The sequence below is a fragment of the Nuphar pumila genome, chromosome 10, assembly GCF_984573655.1.
Source record: "Nuphar pumila chromosome 10, dmNupPumi1.hap1.1, whole genome shotgun sequence".
NCBI classification, from domain to species: Eukaryota; Viridiplantae; Streptophyta; class Magnoliopsida; order Nymphaeales; family Nymphaeaceae; genus Nuphar; species Nuphar pumila.
Window position 1 is genome coordinate 40,941,415 of NC_143258.1, and position 5,312 is coordinate 40,946,726.

Below are 5,312 nucleotides of genomic sequence, written 5' to 3' on the forward strand. Positions count from 1 at the left end.
TATATATATATATAGAAAGAAAGAAAGAAAGGATATATATATAGAGAGAGAGAGAGAAAGGATATGGAGAGAAAGGATAGGTGTGTATGGATTTATCAGTGAGCATAGAGTGCACTCCAATTTTCGCTATGTTTTTTAATACTTTTTTAAAAATGACTATATAGATGTGTTGTACATAGGGTTGGGAAACACACCTAGTTACTCGTTGCTTTCAGATCAGCTCATGTTCTACTCGTAAAGTGCTCGTTTGAACTGGTAAAATAGGCTCGACAAGCTTAATTAATATGAACAATAGGTTCTTGGCTTGGCTCGACTCATAAACTTGTTAGATAGTAAAAAATATATTTTACATGTATTTTTTGTAACCTTATTTCTTTTAGTTCAAAAAAATGTATTTTTTCTTTAAACAGGACAACTGGAACTCTATTTAACACAAAAGTAGGAAAGGTGCAACACTTCAAGCTTGGCTCATTCAGCTCGTGTACCAGCCCTAGTTCCACATGGTTGAATTAGTGGGGGTCCAGCTTTTGAATCATCTCATTCCAACATCTAAGCAGATTTTTTTAAGGTTTAAAAATCAATTGTTCACAAATTTTTTAATTTAAAATGTTACAAAATTAATTACAAATTTTTTATCAAAAATATACGAACCAAGTGCCAGTTTCTAACAAAATGGAACATATCAAGTACGTCCGCATGGTTGGATCACAAATTTTTTTACACTGAAGCTGTGCACAACCACCTCTCTCTCTCTCTCTCTCTCTCTCTCTCTCTCTCTCTATATATATATATATATATATATATATATATATATATATATATATATATATATATGAGAAGAGTTATAAAAGTGGCATTTAACCATTTTAAAGGTTTATTTATCATTTTGAATATGACATATTGATGTGATCTACTTGCTTGGTTTTGTAGGAATTGACTCTTACATCATCTATTTAAAGCATATCGGCAGGTTTTTTAGAGCTCAAAAGTTTGAAATCAACAGTGTAGAATTTTCGTAAATATTGAAACCTCAGAAATTCATTTTTTTCATTGAAAAAGTACCATATAAGTATCGCTATCTAACAAATGGACCATGCTAAACATATCTGCATGCAAGATTTGATTTGCACAAAACATAAAAAAATTCTCCATCCACATAAAGGTTTAGATATTTTTAGTTCACATATATAGTTGAATTTTTCATGTCAAAAATATCATTTTAGAGAGCTACCTGTGATCCAAAAATAACTCGAGTGCTCATTTTTAGCAATTCCTTAGAAAGGCAAACTTTTGTCATAAATATTAGAAAATTGATGCAGCTAAATTGCAAATCTGCTATATGTTAGGTGCCCACATGTAAATTATCCCGTGGCTTAGCTATTCGCATGATGGCGTAGTCACAGAAAGTAGAACACCGCTTTGTCCATCGCGATCACTCGCCCACATTATATTTTATTGCATAAACTTTTTTTTTTTTTTGAAACAGTTATTCAAACATAAGCGCCCACATTTTATGTGATTCCAAACACAACCACCAAACCAGCTAAAAGATATCCCAGCCAGTACCAATTTAGTAATCTTGAGAGGAAAAAGTGTGTTGTCTTTGGTCAAAACTTAGCACATAAAAGGAAAGAAGGTATATTTTATGCAATAAAATATAACACCAATTGCACCTGCACCTCTCTTACACACGACTTGTAGAAAATGAATAGCATCCTTCGTCGTCTCTCGTAGCTTTCACATCCTATCATTCAACGAGCCAGGCTGTCAGTTTCACGATATCCATCATCTTCCATCCCTATAAATACTCGGACCACACGCCCACTGATGCACAATACACTTTGCACCAAATCACCTTAGCTTTGTCATATCAACATAACACACAAAGAGTATATGGCTAAGTACTCTAGTCATGATCATCCCTCCCTGCTTCGTAGCTTGGCGCTTCTCTGTCTGCTGGTAGTGGTGGGCTGGGTCGGGGTAGCTCATGGTGATGCACTGCGCGTCGGCTACTACGGCCACAACTGCCCTTCGGCTGAGGAAGTTGTGCGCAGGACGGTCGCTAAGGCCGTTGCACGCGATCCTGGTGTACCTGCTGCGTTAATCAGGTTGCACTTCCACGACTGTTTTGTTAGGGTGAGTACCTCCTTTCTTTCTTCCTCACGTAAATCTGTAATCAAAACTACGAACCTCACACCACCGTGGTTGTCAGTTATAACCAGGAATGAAAATATTGTGTTGGCAGGGTTGTGATGCTTCTTTGCTACTGGACTCGACTCCCGGCAATCCGGCAGAGAAAGATTCGCCTGTGAACAACCCCAGCCTCAGTGGATTCGAGATCATAGACGAATCCAAATCCATCTTGGAATCCCAATGCCCTCAAGTAGTATCTTGTGCTGACATACTTGCCTTTGCTGCCCGGGACTCTGTGCATATTGCAGGGGGATTTCACTACGCCGTACCCGCGGGGCGACGCGATGGCCGGGTCTCCATCGAATCGGAAGTCGTCCATAACCTTCCAATGCCGTTCTTCGATGTCGACCAACTGGAAGCTAACTTTGCCAGGAAAGGCCTTTCTCTTGATGACATGGTCACACTGTCTGGTGCACACACAATTGGAAACTGCCACTGTTCAAAATTTTCAAATCGGCTCTATAACTTCAACTCCACAAACTCCCCGGATCCATCCATGGACCCCAAGTATGTGTCCTACCTGAAAACAAAATGTCCGGCTACGGACCCGACCCAGGATCCAACAGCATCATTGGACCCGGTGACACCAAACAAACTCGATAACAAGTACTACCTGAACATCAAGTACCACCGTGGACTGCTCTCATCGGACCAAGCGCTAATGACAAGGGAGGACACGTCAAAGATGGTCAATACAAACGTAAACCGAGGCTCGATGTGGGCGCACAAGTTTTCAGATTCGATGGTGCGGATGGGCTTGATCGAGGTGTTGACTGGTTCCCATGGAGATATCAGGAAATCTTGTAGGGTTGTAAACTGAGATGCCCACAGAAAAAGAAAATTGTTGTTTGCTGATTCAGTAGGGTTACTTTATTGTGGTATATTTCAATACCTCGTAGGTGAGAGGGTGGTGTATGTTCCCCCTCGATGATTCACTGAATCCCATGTCTGTGTTCGGGGCTTTGAATGAGCACCACGTATACAAGCACATGGGGCTCGTATTCCCGTGTATGTTGACATAACTTTGCATCGGACTCTGGTGTTGTTGCAAAGACTTAAGTACCCTTTCTTGCTATTCTTCTCATAAAGTGATGGTTTGAGAAAATGACAAAAATGCCTTTCATTCAAAAAAGAAAAAACAAATAGTTCAAAAAAAGGACAAACATGTCCTCCATCCAGAAAGTCGAAGATGATGTTGACTCTTCAAAGACTTCTTCTTCTTTCTCCGTAAAACACTGTAAAACCCTCTCTCTCTCTAGAGAAGAAATCAAGGGAGGATTCTTAAAAAGACTTAAGTGCCCCAAAGATGATTATTTAAGACCCAGTCTTTGCACTGCAGGATTATCCGAGAAAGAAATCTCCCCTGGAGGAGGCCATGAACATCAACCCTCTGACTTCCTTCTCTTTCTGCTTTTGTGCACATCCAGCAGAAGATCCTACATTGCTCCATCAAGCACCGACTGACCTGCACATTGACTCTTGTGGAGCCTGATTCATAGTTTTTACCCTTACAGGAGGAGGGTTTGGGGGCTCCTCCCAGCGTGGGTATCATCATTCAACTAAATGAGTTGTAAATCCTTATTCAGAGTTTTTACCCTTACAAGAGAGGGGTAAAACCTCATCTCACTCTCTCTCCCTTCTCTCTCTACTTCTGTGCACATCCAACAAACGATCCAACATTTCTCCATCAAACACCGACTGACCTGCACACTAACTGTAGCATCGTTCAACTTGATGAGTTGTGGAGCCTGATTTAGAGTTTTTGCCCTTACAGGAGGGGGGTTTGGGAGTTTCTCCCAGCGTGGGTAGCATCATTCAACTTGAAGAGTTGTGGAGTCTGATTCAAAGTTTTTACCCATTCATATTTTAAGGCATTAGATCTCAAGTTTGAACATCCACGCATGTGCAGTTTGCTTTCATCATGTTCAGTTGCTTTCTAGATTATACTTTAAATTCTGGTGCATTTTAGATCTATCGATTTGTATATAACCAGAGCTCATTTTAATCTGAATTTTTTACTGCAACTTCATGCATATGTCTTCATGCTCTCCACAAAAAAATAGATCATTCTGAGTTTGTTTGACCCACTTTAAAAATCGAGATTCAAAACCTGTTATTTTGCACCGTCAGGATTTTAGCAGAATCAGGACCAACTTGCGGGAGTGATTTCTCCCTAACCAGAGATGATCTTTCCGATCCGTAAAAAGGGTTTTTTTCTAAATTGAATCTAGTTTGTTCATACTAAATTTCAGCGATTTCTATGGTGTTTTCATACCAGTTTTGGGTCGAAAACCATAACCCTGTCACCCTGTGTCATTTTAACGGCTCAGATTTTGATCCATTTTGTTTGAATTTTATTTCCCTAATGGGAGATCATTTTTAAATTCTGTAAAACGGGTTCTCTTTGTTTATGTGTCTAGTTCATCCCTGTATCCAGATTTTATAAATGTTCTGATTTTGGCCCCCATATCATGACTGTTGTAACACTTCTTCAACAAATCGTTATTTGATTGACAATATTCTTCAATAAATTATTGTTATGATTTTTTTGGGTCTCTAATGAGTCTCTACTATGATTTGTAGTATTTTTGGGTCTCCAACGAGCCTTACAATGATTTATAGTGTTGTTCGGTCTTTTAACTATGATTTATAGTGCTTTGGGGTCTCCAACGAGCCCCACATCGATTTGTAGTGTTTTTTGGTCTTTTAACTATGATTTATAGTGTTTTCGGGTCTCTAACGAGACCCACAGCGATTTATAGTATTGTTGGACCTCGCTATAGCGATTTGTAGTGTTTCTCGCTAAACACTACATCGATTTGTGATACAAATCGCTATCCGAATCAGGACCAACTTGTCAGGGCCATATCTCCCTAACCAGAGATCGAATTTCAAATTCGTAAAAAGTGGTGTCTTCGTTATGAAGTCTAGTTTATTCCTGTAAATTTTCAGCGATTTCTATGGTCATTTGATACTCCATTTGGATCTAAAACCAGACCCCTATCAGTCTGCCTTATTTGAGTGACATAGGTTTTTATTTCATTTTGTAAGAGTCATATCTCCCCAACAGAAAATCATTTTCCAAATCCGTAAAAAGGGTTTTCTTACTCTATGTGTCT

At 39.3% G+C, this 5,312-nt stretch overlaps 1 pseudogene across 1 annotated transcript; it reads left to right on the plus strand.

The window, feature by feature from the left end:
- The first annotated feature begins 1,893 nt into the window (after positions 1 to 1,893).
- LOC149826720 (peroxidase 5 pseudogene) lies at positions 1,894 to 3,013 on the plus strand (annotated as a pseudogene). The gene is made up of 2 exons (XR_016434615.1): positions 1,894 to 2,136; positions 2,246 to 3,013. The product of XR_016434615.1 is annotated as a peroxidase 5 pseudogene (transcript).
- Positions 3,014 to 5,312: the final 2,299 nt, after the last annotated feature.